The 16,805-nt window shown below is 51.5% G+C and overlaps 1 protein-coding gene across 2 annotated transcripts in view; it reads right to left on the bottom strand.

Moving 5' to 3' along the window:
- The window catches only part of ZHX2 (zinc fingers and homeoboxes 2), a 162,199-nt gene that overhangs the window by 89,157 nt on the left and 56,237 nt on the right, over positions 1-16,805 (bottom strand). For both annotated transcript variants that reach the window (XM_047074139.1, XM_047074138.1), the window contains one exon: positions 314-384. The gene's annotated coding sequence lies outside the window, so the exon portion shown is untranslated. The remainder of the gene's footprint in view (positions 1-313; positions 385-16,805) is intronic.

Below are 16,805 nucleotides of genomic sequence, written 5' to 3'. Positions count from 1 at the left end.
GTTAAAGGCTCCCCGAAAACAATTCCAGGCCCAGGCCCTCAGGATGGTGCATCTGAGCAGAGAAAGGAAGCCCAGCCACCTACACACTCTGTTTGCTTCTAGGGAGGGACTGGCAGGACCCCTCTGAATTGCGAGGGACTCACACCTAGCTTCTCTGTGCCATTTCCAGGTGCACCTGGAGGGAAACGGTTTGAAGCTGCAAAAGTCGGACGCCCTCAGGACAGGCTCCAGGACTGGCCGCCCGCGCCCCCTACTCATCCCCTTCCCCTTCTTGAAATCCAGCTGAGGTTGCATCCAATGCATTGTCACTCACCAGTCCCGGGTGGCTTACATCCTGGGAATCTTGGTGTGCTTGAACTCCAAGAGCAGCCAGTGTGTCAAGACCTACAAAGAGGAGAAACTCAATGTTAAAAGCCGGGCCGACCACCTGGGCGTCCAACTCTCTTTCCAGGCGGGATGGAGGACTGGGAGACCGGGATGGAGACGGGGGTGGGGGGGGGGCGGGGAGAAAGGAAAGTAAATGATAAGGACAAAGCCGCTCGCGAAACCAACCTCAAAACCTCTGGGCTTTGTGGGGATGCTGAGAGGAGAGGGGAAAAACAAAAAGCCCCTCACCCTGGGTGAGTCAGCGGCTTGTTGGGAAGCAGGCCTTTTAGGAGGGGAAACCAAAAGCAGGATCGGATGGGGTGGGGTGGGGAGGTGTCCCGATCCTCACTCCGGCTCTCCTGGAGTCTTTGGTGTCTGCTCCTAGCAGCGGCTGGCCGGCCGTGGTTCCATTTTGATGAAGGTGAGGGGGAAGAGGCCTGGGCCCAGGCCTCCAGTCAAAAAGGCACCGCAGTCCTTAAAGCAAAAGCCCCAAATGCGTGTTTATATCCTGGGAGGCTCCTGCCAAGCGAACCCCGTGTGCTTTGAAAATTCCTCTGGAGAGCTGTAGCCGGAGGAATAAGGCGTGTGCCCGGCTCCGAGGCTGCGTTCCCAGCATGGCAAGTTGAGGCCTGAGCTCTAGAGGTTTCTGCAGCCGGCGGAGGCCCACCTGCGGCGCACGTGTGCGCGTGGAGCTGCGTGCTGATGAGCCGTGGAGGCCACTCTCCTCACTCCCCACACCCAGGCTGCCTCTAAAGCAAAACTTGTTTTTTCTTGTTTCCCTACGAATTCAGAGGTGAGCAGAGGTTTCTCTTATCCATCGATGCCTGTTTGCAAGGAAGAACCTTTTGACTGGGGGAGAAAAAAGAATCTTCATGGCAATAGTTGCCGTCATATGCCTGCTCTGTGTTCTTGTTCTTCAAGAGGGAAGTCGTGTCACCTGGGAGCTGGTGGAGAGAACAGCGTCGCAGACCCCACCCAGCCCCACAGCGTCAGAACCTGCCTCCCAACAAGCTTCTCGGGTGATTTCTGGGCATACTAAGGCCCGCCAGGTTCTCATCCATAATCTCGGAAGGAATAGTAATATCCGTCAATAACCGTGGAAGGAAGGAAGTCATAGCCCATTCTCCAGGTGAGGAAACAGGCTCACGAGGCCACAACTCGCTTACTGCTGGCGACTGGTAGAGCTGAGCCAAGCCCGTGCTCGTGTGATTCCCAAGCCGGTGTTCCTTTCCACTGCATGATCTCGTGATCTCGGGGAAGCAGAATGCGAGGGGGAAGGGATGGGCAGGCCCAGCTGGGTGGGAGGGCTGGGGAAGGGCAGTGGGGGGCCGGGGGATGACCTCAGGCCCCAGAGAGGGAGGGTCCTGGGTGTCCTGGAGAGCCTTCAGAGAGGGAGGCGTTGCATGCTGCGCACTGATTTCCTCCTCCTCACTTTTTGTGAGGGCCCACAAAATTTCCCAGTTAAAGGTTCTGGGCCTTCCTCCTGCAGGAGAATTCAAGCTTCTGTGTTAATCCCAGCGATTAATTTATTTGGATTGCAGGGAGTTTGGGGCTCCTGCCCACTGCACTTAGAACTAACCATCCAGTGGAAGAAGGTCCTGGAAGACCAGCTAGCCTTAGTATTCCAGGCACTGACTTGTGGGAGGGACAATACTCTGTGAAGCCCATTTTAGTTTAGAAAGAGCTTTTTATCCATTAACTAATCGCTTAAAAGAACTTGGGAGAGGTGCCCGGGTGGCTCAGTTGGTTACGCGGCCGACTCTGGCTCAGGTCACGATCTCAGAGCTCAAAGGCTCGTGAGTTCAAGCCCCGCTTCGGGCTCTGTGCTGACAGCTCAAAGCCTGGAGCCTGCTTCTGATTCTGTGTCTCTCTTTCTCTCTGCCCCTCCCCTGCTTGCACTCTGTCTCTCTCTCACAAAAATAAACATTAAAAAAAATTAAAAAAAAACAACAACAAAACTTGGGAGAGTGTCATCAGTGCTATTTTGCAGTTGAGGAAAATGAGGCACAGAGAAGTTAAGTGATTTTCCTGAGGTCACACAGCTTGTGGGCAGGCTGGGGTTGAGGTCCTCTGACGGCTCAGCTGCTCCTGATGGGGAAAGAGATCATGTCTGTCACAGGCTTATGATGCTCTCACTTAGTTTTGCCTAACTCCCCATGGCCTTGCTCTACACTCGGCTCACAGAATGGATTTGCTGAATAGACTCATGGACCAAGAAGAAAATGGTCCACAGCCCACACAGGGTGTGTGACTGTTACCTTTCTCCATGGAAACTGGCCAGCTGGCCTTCTTGGCTTATCAGGTAGTCACGTATTACACTATGTATCGTTCCTTCTACTGCACTGGCTTCCATAAAGCAGATGAGCCCACACAGGGTATATAGGGGAAGGATGTCAACAAAATCTGGAGGTGGCAGCAGTTCACAGGCAAACGCTCCCAGTACATGAATGCTTTGCCCCAGTGACGCCAGCTGGATGCAAAGCACCACCCCCCCCCCACCCCCCGGCCCCTGGGGAAGCCTGAGTGAGCAAGGCAAGCCTGGAGGCCTCGCTGTCCAGTCGCCCTATGTGCTCCACACTCCTCCTCTCGGCTCAGCGTGGCCACATGCTGTCTTAAAGCTCCTGTTGCTCGGGCCTCACGGATCTTTGTGCAAAGGCCAAGGGCTAGACCACCCGTCTCTGCTACCCTGTGGCAACAGCTGCAGCTGTCCTCACCTGGAACTTCTGACAAAGGCGTTGTCCCCTCCTGCCTTCGCAGCCTCAACCCTTCTCTAGCCCCTCCCATCAATCCCCCCTCTTCCTTTTTAAAATATAGCCCCTGTAGTGACTCGGGCCCTAAGTTATTGATTTTTTTTTTAAATTCAAAATCTAGCATGCCCTTTGAACTGTGTTTGTTTCAATACTAGGATTGAGCTTTATTAAAGAGCTGCGTGGAGAGTGACGGCTCTGCTGTCCCCCAACTGTCCCCCAAGGTGCTGCGATTTTTGAATTTTCAGTTATCATTACAATCACCCAGCTGAATGTAAGTTGCATTATAGGTACTAATATCTATATATAATGTATACTATATATAGTTATTGAATATCGAACATGTCAATATTGAATACTGACTACATTAAACGTTTGATTAAGACTTTAAAAAAATTTTTTTTAATGTTCATTCATTTTTTGAGAGGCAGAGAGAAACAGAGCATGAGCGGGGATGGGGCAGAGAGAGAGGGAGACACAGAATCCGAAGCAGGCTCCAGTCTCTGAGCTGTCAGCACAGAGCATGATGTGGGGCTTGAAATCACAAATCGTGAGATCATGACCTGAGCTGAAGTCAGATTCTTAACTGACTGAGCCACCCAGGCGCCCCTTGGTTAACAGTCTATATTAAGTACCCATATATACCTGATTCTGTGCTAAGCACCAGATAGACATAAAAAAAGAAGACGCAGTCCCTACCTTTAGGAAATTCACAGTATAAAAAAGGAGGAAGATAAAAAATAGACTGACCGTCGAGGGTGCAACTCTTGATTTTCGCTCAGGTCATGATCTCACGGTTCGTGAGATAGAACCCCACGTCAGGCTCTGTATGGACATTGCAGAGCCTGCTTGGGATTCTTTGTCTCCTCTCTCTCTGCCCTCACCAACACCACTCCCCCCCCCCACCAAAATAAAAATAAACATTTAAAAAATCAATAATGGACTGAGTCTGAGAAAGGACAATGTGACAGAGGTAGTATGGGGTGGGGGAAGAAGCTAATAGATGCCTCATTTGTCTCCAGATAAAGAGCACACTCCTTACCCCAGGGCTTCCAAGGTCCAGATCGGCTCATCTCTCCCTGCCTCGCCTCACTCCAGCGTGTTCTGGGATCCCTGACTGCCAAGCTTCTTGAATCCGTCTATCATCCTTTAGGCAGCCACACGGCTACACTTAGTCTCTTCCTTCAATGCCCTGTCCTCCCCCTTCCCCTAATTAACCCCAACTTACCCTGTAAGGGAGGCAACACATAAAACGCTTAGAATCTTGTCAGCAGGTATGGTAGCTACTATCATCACTGACATTTATCACTCTCCTCCGCTGGCCAGGTGACTCTTGAGCAGAGGGAAGTAGAGCAACTTGCAGTGGGGCTGCACAGCGAATTACTGCCAGAGCTGGGAGGGGTCTCCGCGAATCAGTCCTGTTTTCCCTGTTTACCCTCGGACCCGGCCTGCGAGACACCTGGTCCTAACCAGCATGGGGAACAGCGCTGGTCTAGGAGACAGGACTTCTGAGTCCGAGTCTCACACCCTTGTGCTGTGCCTTCACACCGAGGACTCGACTCCTTGGGACCCTGGATTCCTCACCAACCAAGTGGGGTTCTGTCAGAACCTCCTCGTTGGGCCGCACCAGGGAACGAACACCTTGGTGTTGAGCACCGTTCCTGCGTGAGGAAGACGGCAGCTCCCGTTAGGAGCATTATAAATGAATTAAGGGACGTTTCGATGTTCTTCAGCCTCGACACGTGTACGTATTTCCAGTCTTCCTGGCTCAGGACTCTTTTCACCAGAAAGTGTTGGTCATATGGAGCAAAATCCCAGTAAGGAAAAATCTGCCCATGGGATTTTCCCTCCAGCTCCCCTGCTCTTTCCCTTGTGGCCTACTTTAAGCCTCCTGGATTGCTAGACACCTGAAGGAGGAAAGGGGGGGAAGCTACTTGAACCGTTTGTAGGAGAAAAACACCCCCCACCCTCCACGGTCACCCCCACTAACACAATTTATTCCATTCCATTTCTTCATTCAGCAAACATTTAGCAGATGAGTAAGAAACTCCAGGTCTGGTAAGCAGGTCATTATGTCCTGCGGTGATGGCCTCATATTGAGGAGAGGGCAAGGAACCCATGGAATAAAGGGGAGGGGGTGATGGGCTCTGGCTGGGGCCAGTCCAGGCTGGACATGAGACAAAGGTCAAGTACAAAGAAGGTGGGAAGCTACAAGTCACTTCTGAGAAGCCATCATTCTGTAAGCTGGAAGTATAGTTTTAAGTTGCCTGTCTCTGCTCCAGAAAATGTTTCACCTTGATCACCAACAACAGCCTTTAATTCAAAAAGAGCATCACTAGTGAGTGGCTAATGCAACGGCCACCATTTCCCGAGTTCTTGTTCTGTGCCAGGTACTGGGCTGAGTCCTCCAGGGGCCGTCTCTCTCTCTCTCTCTCTCTCTCTCTCTCACGGCAACTCTGAGGAGCATGTATTCATGTACCCATTTTATAGATGGAAACCTGAATCTTAGAGCGATCAAATACACTGCCCCATGTCACAAGAGTTGAAAGTCCAGCACTGGGGTTTTGAACTCTGGCCTGACTGGATAGTCCTTCCATTCCACCCCCCCCCCCCATACTGGCCTCTTAAACTTTGGCCCCATGGCTGGAGTTGCTGGCAAACTGGGCTACCTCTCCCCCAAGCCCAACCTACTCTTCTACTAAGACCCCCAAGAGTACAGAGAATGCTGAGTTCATAACCTCCCTGTGGTGTGTGGGTGCAGCTTGACGTCTTGAATGAGAACGCTGAATTCTGCTCTAGAATTGATCTGTATTTGTTTCCAAATATTTCCTCTTCAAAACTGTTAAGCACAACGAACACTCTAGGAAGACGTGCCCAGCACCGGGCAGGGCACGGTCTGTTTTGCTTACTACTGTCCTCATTCTTCCAACAATGGGCACTATGGACCAGGGCTGGGGAGGTAAGGTGAGCCCTTGCAATGGGGCTGGAGATAAAGACTTCGAAGACATTATGGTGCCAACGAAGCACATGGCAATGGCAGCAAGAGCACCAGGAGAGGCACACGGGAGTATAGCAGAGGGGGGCACATCTGAAAGGCGAAGAGGGGAAGGAAGACGAAAAAGCTGGAGAAGGGTGCGTGTGGAGCCCTGCTGGACACAGATACCGGAAGCGGGCTGGAGTGGCCATAGCCAAGCAGGCCAGAGAAACAGCAAGAGCCAGACTTTTCAGAGCCCTGCAGGCATTTCAAGGAGTCGGGTCCTTATACCTGTGAGTGATGGGATTCTCCACGCCTGCCGTACCTGGCACGTGGTGGCCCTCAAAAGTAGCTGCCGAATGGACAGTGGAATCCTGTTTACCCCGGGGTCCCCTTCACATCCTCCAGCAATCTGAGAGGCATTGCCTGGGACCCTGCCATCTTTACAAAGGACAACCACAGGGCAATCTGATTTGCGTAGGGAAAAATTGTCCCCGGGAACCCGGCCTGAGCCTCGAGGCTTTGGGGGACCCTGGCTCAGGTGGCTCCTGGCAGATGTTTGGGGATGAACACACCTTTGATTACAGCTCATGTTTCAGAGGGGAAAACACAGCTCCCTGGTGATCGGGATTCCGTGAAAATGAGCCCTTGCAAAAGAGAGGAAAGTGAGCTAGAAACACAAGCCCTCTGGGTGGGCGCTGGTTTCTTTATTTAAAATGAACAACAACAGCAAAGAGGATCAGCCTGAATGAGAAGCAGGTTCTTGATAATCCCTCGCTGCAGGACTTAAAAGCCAGTGGCAGAAGGTGGCTGAAGAGACTGGTCTGCAGGAAGGTTGTACCTGGTTATGATACGCAGACGCGATCTCCGAGAACGAGTGTGTCTGCCTCCCTCCCTGGTGGGAAACAGCTCCTATCCAGCTCCTAGGGACATTAACCCTGATAGGGAGACGGAAAGACCCAGTTTAGGATGTGGTTTCTAACATTTAAGAGTTCTGTGTCCATAGACAAATGTTTTACCTTCTCCGAGCCTTAGTTTTGTCATCCATATCATGGATATGGTGGGGATTAGATGGTATTACGAATATAGGGTGCTGGGGTTTGAACCCATGTGTCTGAATACAATTGTTCCATTTTCTCCAACACTGCCTCTTGAAGTGAAGACCTGTTTCTTCCCCTCCCATCACGGTTATCTGGCACGTAATAGGTGCCTAATAAATGCTGGTTCTGCTTCTCCTCTCTTCCCCACCATATTTAGCACAAATCTGGGTATCCAGGAGGTGCTTAATAAACCCATGCAAATTAGACCTTCCTCTGTGAAACACAGTGGCTGAGAATACAGAAGGAAGGAAAAGGCAGTTAGCTGTGTTTTTTCTCTACTGCATCCTGTTTCAAGCCCTTTATTAAATTCTTAAGTATTACTTGCCTTCAGGGTCAAAATAAAATTTCCACAGATTTCCACTTTGCACTCATAAATGATTCTCGCTAAACTCTTTTTCTTTAAAAAAATTTTTTTATGTGTGTGTGAGAGAGCATAAATGTACTGACTCATAGCTGGAAAAACTCTCCCTAACACATTCCAAATTTGTGGAGTCACATGAATTGAATAAAAGCGCTTAATGTAGCTGTTAGTCCTAGGCTGGCGAGCAGTTACGCTAGCTTCGGGGCCCCATCCCTCCCTCCCCACTCCTACTCCAGGGACCTGGGGAGGTTCTACAATGGGTACCAAATACCCGAAAGCAGGTTCAGTGACTGCAAGGATTAAAAAGGATTTGGCACCTTATCTAAATCCAAACTTGAACTCTGCAAGGCTGTGCTATATTCCAAAACATCAAATAAAAATTTGCATAGAGGGCCATTGAAATTTAACAACTTCATTTATTGACGCAAGTCTATGCAGGGCACTGTACCTGCACAGCCACCCTGGTTGGTGGGGTGGTTACAGTCAGCCTCCTTTTACAAGTGAGGAAACTGAGGTACAAAAGTGTTAGTAACTTGCCCAAGGTCTCACAGTGTGCAGATGGCGAAGCTAAGATTCAACCCACTGTAGTTCTAGAACAGATGCTCTTACACGCCCAGCCATTCATTCTGAAAGGAAAGAACCCTTCTGCAATGAAGAAAGAAAACTCCATTTATTCCACAATTATCTACCCAACACTCAGAATACAAACACTGCACCAGATGTCCAAGGGAGGCTGGTGGTAGGCAATTTGGTTACTGATTTCAGTGAGTTGGAAATTGCATAGAAGAGCTATGATGTATGCACAAATAATCACAACAAAAGTAAGTGAAAATGCCAATGGCAGGATTATAAGGTGGCGTGCATAGGGAAGGAAGGCTTGGGAAGGTGACAGCTCTGGCTGGCGTGAGCTGCCAGAGGGCTTCCTGGCGGAGGTGTTATTGAAGCTGGATTGAAAGATGTGTAGGATTCAGACAGGAGGTGGCCAGACGAGGCCCTGCCTGCTTAATACTGGTGAGAACACACAGATGTTCCCACCTTGGTTCTGATTTGAGACCTACCACCCCCCAGGTGGGAACATCTTTCTTGGAGTAGCTGAAAACCTCTGTCTGGCAGGGGGGAAGCACAGGTAGAAAGAACAGAGGGAAAGAGGTGTCCAGGGTGAGGGAGACTGAGGAGAGAAGGCCGGGCATTGGAGAAAGGGTGCGGATCTGGCCAGAGCAGGAGCTCCGGTCCCACCTTCAACTGGGTTGACTCCGAGAAAACCCCTTCTCTTGGGCTTCAGTTTCTTTTATCTATACGGAGGAAAATGAAGGAAGTGTCTGAATACTGCAGCTGGGCGGAACCTTGGAGAGCTCCCAATTTATCCTATTGCTTGGTAGACCAGAGAACTGAGGGCCAGAGAAGCTCTATTAGTGGAAGTCCTTGGATTTGAATCCATGGTGGTGGGATGGGGACTCAGGGGCACCTCTCCCCATATAAGTGCTCTTCCTGCACCCACACAAGGGGCATGCGGGCCTGCTTGAGGAAGCCGGCTGTGGGAGGGGAGACAGAGATCCCAAATGGGCCTCAGCTAGTCCACTGGCCTCGCTTAGGCTCTGACTCTTCCGGGGGCGGGGGGGGGGTGCTGGAAGGCTTGGCTGTGGACCCCGGAAGGTGCAGCCCCAGGCCTCCAGCCTGGGCCCTGCCCACGGCACATCCTCCACTCTCAGCTGTGGCTGGCACCTATATCCTCAGAGGGCCCCCTCCCCCGACGCTCAGGAAGTTTCCAGGAAACCATGACCAGTGCTCTGTGGCCACGGTTTTCTCTGACAAGATGTGCATCTGGTTGTGACTCACAAAGCTGGATTTCTGCCCAGGGCCTTACATCTTGAGTGGGGAGCTAATTCTCTCGAACTGACAACCTGCCCAGCCCGCCGTGACAACGGAGGCCGCCGCTGCCCTTGTCAGCCCACACTGAGGTCACCCAATGGCGCCCTGGGCATTTCTTTTAGACCTGGCGCTGGCCGGGGAAGTCTTCGAGGGTCCCTCTCAGATGCCAGGCTCTTTAGCCACACTCCCCCTCCTCTGGAATGCTGGCCTCCTTCCCCACACACCCTCCCCTCTGCACCAACAGAGGGGGAGGCCTTCCTGACCGCTCCAGCCTTCGCTGAGCTGCCCTCCTCTGAAGGCCCAGTTCAGGGGGCACTATACCCTGAAGGGCTGGGCAGAGGTCTTGTGTCCCCACAAGCGAGGTGGACTCCGAAGGTGGGGCCACACGCAAGAATAAACACAACAATCACAGCAAGTATTAACAGCTCATGCAGGCACCGAGCGTATCCACCTGCAGTCTGCGTGCGTCCTCTTCCCGCGACTGGAATACTCCGACCTGAGTCTCTGTGTGGCCGTCAGCTTCTTGACAAAGTCACCTTCCCAGGTGCCCTTATTTTATCACCTGGTTTATTTCCTCACGGCCCCATGCCCTGTCCTCAAATGACTGACCTGTTGGTTATCTGATCACATATTCACTTATTATCTGGCTCGTTCAGTAAGTGTGAGAACCAGGGATCTGCTTATCTTGCTCACCACCCGATTCCCAGCACCTGGCAGGGTGGCCAGAACAGAGGTGTGCTCCGTGAGTGTTCCCCGAACTCACACAGGGGTGCTGTCAGGCACTGTGGCTATGCATTAATCTCAATCCTCCAACCCTGTGTGGTTCGTGTCGTGGCCCCATTTTACAGTGAGGAATCTGAGGCCCTGTAGGCTGAGTCACTTGGAGAATAAGTGTCAGAGTTAGGTTTCAAACTTGAAATTCTCGATTTGAAAGCCCATGCTTTGGACCACTGGACTGTCCTGCTTGCCTTCAGTGTTTCCAGAATCCCCATAGTAAGGACACAGGATCAAGTGACCTGGAATGCCATGTGTTAGGGACTGAATGTTTATGCCTGTCTCCCCCAAATTCATATGTTGAAGTCCTGACCCCTAGTGGGACGGAGGCCATTTGGAGATGGGGGCCTCTAAGGGAGGTTAAATGAGGTCATCAACAATGGGGTCCTGATCCCACAGAACTAGTGTCCTTGTAAGAAGAGACACCTGAGAGCTCGCTCTCTCTCTTTCTGTATCATGCACTGAGGAAAGGCCATGTGAGGACGTAGCAGGAAGTGGCTCTCTGCAAGTGAGGAAGGGGGTCCTCACCAGAAACAGAATGGGCTGGAACCGTGATCTTGGAGCTCCAGCCTTCAGAACTGTGAGAAAATAAGTATCTGTTGTTTAAGCCACCCTGTCTGTGGTACTTTGTTATGGCAGTCTGGTATAATACATAATACAATAATGGTATAATATACCATACATAGAATATTCCAAACTGCCAGGTTTAGGAAAGTAAATCCTTTCTTCCTCCCTCCCTGACCCCCTCATTTAAGCACTGACAATGTAGAAAATCCTGAGGGGCTCCCAGGAGTCTCACAGCTGTGGCTCAGGTTTCAAATACCCACAAAGTTGTTTTGTTGGGCTGGCTGGCATGGTGTTTTTAAAAACAATGAGGAATCAGGGGGGCCTGGGTGGCTCAGTAGGTTAAGTGTCTGATTGAGCTCAGGTCATGCTCTCACCATTTATGGGTTCGAGCCCTGCACTGGGCTTGTGCTGACAGCCCGGAGCCTGCTTGGGATTCTCTCTCTCTGGCTCTACCTCCCTCCTCAAAATAAATAAAAACTTAAAACAACAACAACAACAACAAGGAATCAGAATGCCCTTTGGCGGGGCACGAATTCGCCACTCTTTCCATAAGCCATACTGCTCCTTGCTGTCCTATGTCCCTCAGATCCACAGGCTGCATTAGTTGTGGGAGACACCCTGTGAGCTATGCCAGAATGGAGAGAGGTACAGGGTGCCCTGGGACACAGTGACGCTTGGGTGGGGAGAAGGGGACAGAAGATGGCAGGTCTGCATGAAGGAGGCTTCGTGAAGAAGGTGGCTTTGGCCCGCTCTCTGAAGACTGGGTGGGAAATCACCAGTCAGAAGTGGGAGGGAGTGGGAATTCCAGGGAAGGGAACAGAGGGGTGAGGTCCCAAGGAAGGACATGGCCTAAGCAGAGAGCTGCAGGTGGCTAAGAGTGGATGCCAGCGAGGACAGTGGAGCTAGCGTGTGGGATAGAGGGGCAGAGGCCGGGGAGTGGGGGCCCTACACACCATGCCAAGGAGACTGGACATCGTCCGTGACCACGAGTCCCCCAGGGGAGGGGGGAAGGGACATCCGACAACCTGGGTTAACACATAGGGATGCTGCGGTTACCACTTCCTAGCTGTGTGACTGTATGCAAGGGTCAGCTTGGGGCTATGGTCTCAGGCACCTCATCTATAAAATGGGCATCATAAGGCTACATCTCAGAGGGGTATTGTGGGGCGTAGAAGCAAACAAAATGCGACAGCCCCCGGCATAGTTCCTGACACACCGGAGGCACTAAATAAAGGACAGCTGTCTTCATGATGGGTATTTATTACCAATCTAGTGGTGGCAACAGTGTGGGAGGTGGCTGGGAGCAATCAAAGGTATTTGCGTACAGGAAGGTAGGAAAAACCCCGAGGAAGGACCCAGGAAATACTCGTAGGAGGGCAGGAGGGGGGAAATGTGACCTTGAGATCTGTTTTCTCAACCTGTCTCTGTCTGTTTCCTCATCTGTAAAATGGGACTCTCCCTGCCTGTCCACACAGGGTTTCTGTGTGAATTAAACAAGAAAAGAGATGTGAGGCCGAGTCGACCATAAGAGTTTCGTTTTCCTTTTCCCACACACAGGGGAAAGCCGTCTAGGGGCAGATATGCACCTGTGTGTTCTTATGTCCGCAAACCGTCGAGGCAAGAAAAGTAGCAAATGACGGGACAGCAAGATGCGAGCCGGGACCTGACAGACAGGAGCCCACATCTTGGACCTTCCCTTGTGATCTCCTTGCTTCCAGCCCTGCTCGCCTACATCTTCTGCATTCACACCAGTGACTCAAAACTACTATCAGCTTCTCCACCTCAAAGTATAGATATTTCAAGCTGGAAACATGATTGGATGCATTCCCCCATAATTTACAGATGAAGCTGAGTCACGAAAGAGAGTTGGTTAAAACTCACCCTCAGGAGACAGACGGCCTGAGTTCACATCCTGGCTCTGCCATTTATTAGCTGGGTGACTTTGGCCGAGTTACTTAACATCTCTGTGTCTCTGTGATGGGGATTAACTGGGGTTGTTAAGAGTGCTTACTCCCAAGAGTGCTTAGGGGAATGAAATGAGTCAATAAGTATAAAGCTTGGAATGTGCCTAGCACCTGGGGGAAGAGCTGCTATTATGATTCAAGGCCCCAGGGTGTTTTTAGCAGTAGAGTTGGAAGTATGCTCTTTGCACGGCCCCACACCAAGATATTTTATCCTAATCAATATGCTATGTTCACCGATGGCAGAAAAATGGACTGACCTGTTTTGGAAGAAAGGACACCTTTAAGCATGCATGCCCCATTTCTAGAACATTCTAGACTACCCACGTAGGACAGTAGTAGACGAGAACCACGATACTTCACAGACACCTTTCTTACCACTTCACATTATATCATCCAGGGAGGCAGCCAAAAATGGTTCTCAAAATTAAAAAAATTAAACAAGAAGGTGACCCAAAGCAATGTGGAGTGACCTGTTCGGCTAGGGCTCAGCTACTGCCCGTCATTCTGCTTCCTCCACGTAGCACGTTTTCACTTCCAAAGGCCTTTCACCTAGTCTTTCATGTCTGCCTCATGACAGATGGTGATTCAGAAAGTCGGTTCCGGAGTAAGGCTAGTTAGCTCGATCTTGCTGATATCACTCCCCATGGGGAGAGGGGACATTTATTTACTCTCTCTGTACCTCCAACAAGTGAGGGTAGAACAACACCATCGTTGGTGGTTGTTGGGAGATACTAGGTCATGCATACAGAGCCAAAGCCTGGCCGGTAAGATCCCCTCATCCCAGAAATGTTTACCATGTGCCTCACATGTGCCCGGGCTGGGGATTCAGCAGGGCTTGATCACCCTCCCTCCTCTCATGGAGTTGAGCGTGATGAGGAGAGCAGACCATTCAACAAGCAAATAAACGTATAGTGCCAAGCACACTGTGTGCTTTAAAGAAAAACCAGGGTGAGGGAACGGAGATGGATGGGGTGCTAGTTTAGCTACAACCCTATGGTGGTCAGGGAAGACCCTCTGAGGGAGTGACTTTGAAGCAGGACCTGAATGAAACAAGGGAGGAAAGTACAGACCACTGGGAAGGAGTGTTCTAGGCTAAGCGAACGGCCTGTGCAAATGCCAGTGTGTGTGTGTGTGTGTGTGTGTGTGTGTGTGTGTGTGTGTGTGTGTGTGTTCGTTCCAGGCTGAGCCAGAGAGCCAGGGGGCAGAGGGCAGGTGATCATGGGGGGGCCTTGGGGTTGCCATGAGGGCTTTGGCCGCTGCTCTGAGAAGGGGGGACGAGTGGAGGGCTGGGGGCAGGCAATTGACAGGATCTGACCCATCATTTGGAAAAGCAGCTGTGGGAAGAGGAGACAGTTGTGGGGTGTGTGCAGAAAGTGGAGGGAGGGCGGGGGGAGGGGCAGCCAGTGGCACTGCCTTGGTCCACTCGAGAGGGGACGGGGGCTTGGACTGGGGGGGGGGGCGGTTGACGTGGCAAGAAGCAGCACCACCCAGGGGTCCGCGAGCACGTGCTCACGTGTAACTCTAGAGGGGCCATTTGCATCCACCAAAATGGGGCGGGTGCCCCTTGGAGGGTGCAACGTGGTGCTCCCCGAAGTCAACAGTGGATTGGTAAGGATTATGAGAAGAGCAAACGGTGAGTGTTTGTGGGCATTGGCTGAAGGACTTTAGTCATTCATAGTGGGTTGAATTGTGCCCTGCTCCCAAAATAATAGGTTCATGTCCTTGTCCCCAGAACCTGTGAACGTGACCTTATTTGGAAAGAGTCTTTGCATGTGTGACTAAGTTAAGGATCTCAAGAGAAGATCACCCTGGATTATCTAGATGGGCCCTAATCCAATGACAAGTGTCTTCATAAGACACCCAGAAGAGAGACACACAGACAGAAGAGAAGGTGATGTGAAGACGGAGGCAGCCACAAGGAACGTCAACGGCCTCTAGAAGCTGGAAGAAGCAAGGAAAAAATTTGTCCTAGAGCTTCTAGAGGAAGCATGGCCCAGCTGACACTTGATTCATGAACTCCGGAACTGTGAGAGATGAAATTTCTGTTGTGTTAAACCACCAAGTTTGTGGTCATTTGTTACAGCAACCACAGGACGTGAATACGACAAGCAAAACCAGGCCCAGAGAGGTGAAGTAACTTGCCCAAAGTCACACAGCAATCGAGGACCAGAGCTGGAAATGCCTGGCTCCAGAGCCGCTCACTCTGTAGGCAGGTATTGTTATCCCCGTGTTTTCCAATGAGGAAGTGGAGATCAGAGCCACAGGGATGTGCCAGGAACAGAGCTGGTGAATGGCAGCACCAGGCTCCCTGGGGCCTCTAGCAGGGGGGACAGATGCCTTTCCCGCCCTTGACCCCCACGTCCCCACTTTGCAAAACCCCAGAATGGCCCTTGTCCATCCTCTCCACTGCTTCCTGGCAGCCACCACATGACCCGGGGCTTTGCTGGGAATTCTGTCCAATCTGGTGACTTCAAGTTACGGCCTCTGGGTCCCCCCATGCACACGGCCACGAAGAGATCCTGGGGGGGGGGCTGGGTAGTGGCCTCAGTAAACAGGTTTCAGCTGTGCCTCAGGATTCATAACAATCACTCAGGAACTGCAGCCAGTCGGGTTACTAAACCTGCCTCCTCTCCCGGGATATGCACACTGAAAGTCTCTTGGCTCCCACCCTACCCGGGGCCACTAGGAGGATAGGGAAAGAAGGGTGCTAGGGGCAGGTACACAGGCCACTCCTGAGCCTCCGCCAGCAGGCCAACATCGGTCTCTGAAGAAACAGAGGTTGTCCATTTCCTCTTCCTCTGATGCCCAGGAAAATATTTTATTGGACAAAACCCAAATATCGGGGATCTAGGGAAAACACCCTCCCAACCTCCACCCGCCCTTGCCTTGTCAAATTTTCATCATTTTAACAGAGATCAACGGCGGGGCCTGTGGACAGACAGGGCCTGTGAACAGAGCCCACGTCTCTTCCCACACAAAACCGTGTTGTTAGAACACTTAATGAGGAGAGGTCAGTTAATTTTGGGGGTGGGGTGGGAATCGGGGCGGGGGGGAGGTGTTCTCTTTATGAAGAATAAAATAATTAAATTCAGGTCAGTGGAGGGAGTCACTGGGCTGAAACAAATTTGGGGGCCCTGTGAGGGATGGCAAGAGGCAAAGGAATGAGCATTATATCTGCTTCAAAGCAGGATTGTCTTTTTCGGGGTGGCTGGGTCTGCAGGCTCCCCTCCCAAGGCACACATGTACACAAATATACACAAATACAACGACACACGCACTCTGGCCAGGAGATAATGAGGTTTCACCCAAAGGCTCACTCACTTGTTCATTCCTCTTTGTGGACAAACTGTAACCACACTCACAGAACTGACTCAGCCCAAAGTGAACCTTTGTTTCCACAAGATCCCCGCGGCAGACCTTTCCTATCGATCTCAGGGACGTGACCCTTGCTTAAGACACCTTTGGAAGCCCTTTTCTGGAGCTGTCCTCACTGTCAGGTTGTAGGCAAAAAGCAAACTGGGCACATTATGGTATAACTGTCCCTTACTCTCAACACCTGTCCCCTGCCTCCCCAGCTATATTTCTAAGGTAAGTCACATTCCTGGTTCCACAGATGGGACAGGTGGAACCACCTTCAAAGGACACTGATTTGCCAAGCTCAAGGCTCAGAATGTGTTGGGGGGATATTTGGGGGGTCTGGGCTGTTCTGAGCCATGGCACCTTTGTAATAAGAGGTGAGCTCCCCAAGGGGTTGACTTGGATGAGCTCACCACCCATTGGCAAAGGTGGGTTGTAGGGATGATTGTGGTGATTGTTTCAGAAGTCAGTCGTATGATGCTATGACACCTGCTCTTGGCTTGGCCCTGGGCCAGGAACACCGGGCAGCGAGAGTCACCAGGTACAAGACAAGGCCTCCCTCTGTCTCCATCTACTCAACGGGGGGGGGGGGGGGCAAGACTTACATGTGAGGAGTCACCTGGGGCAGATGAGGTCATGTGCCCTTCCATGGTGCCCATGGTGGCCCTGCTGCAGAAGCCCTTTGGAGAAGAGTGCCGGGAGGGTGGAGGTCAGGGGAGGAGGAGG

Source organism: Lynx rufus, unplaced genomic scaffold (genome assembly GCF_022079265.1).
Source record: "Lynx rufus isolate CCGP_SWC_20201006 ecotype Redwood Valley unplaced genomic scaffold, mLynRuf1.p SCAF_12, whole genome shotgun sequence".
Taxonomy (NCBI): domain Eukaryota; kingdom Metazoa; phylum Chordata; class Mammalia; order Carnivora; family Felidae; genus Lynx; species Lynx rufus.
This window is presented reverse-complemented; position numbering and strand designations above follow the sequence as displayed.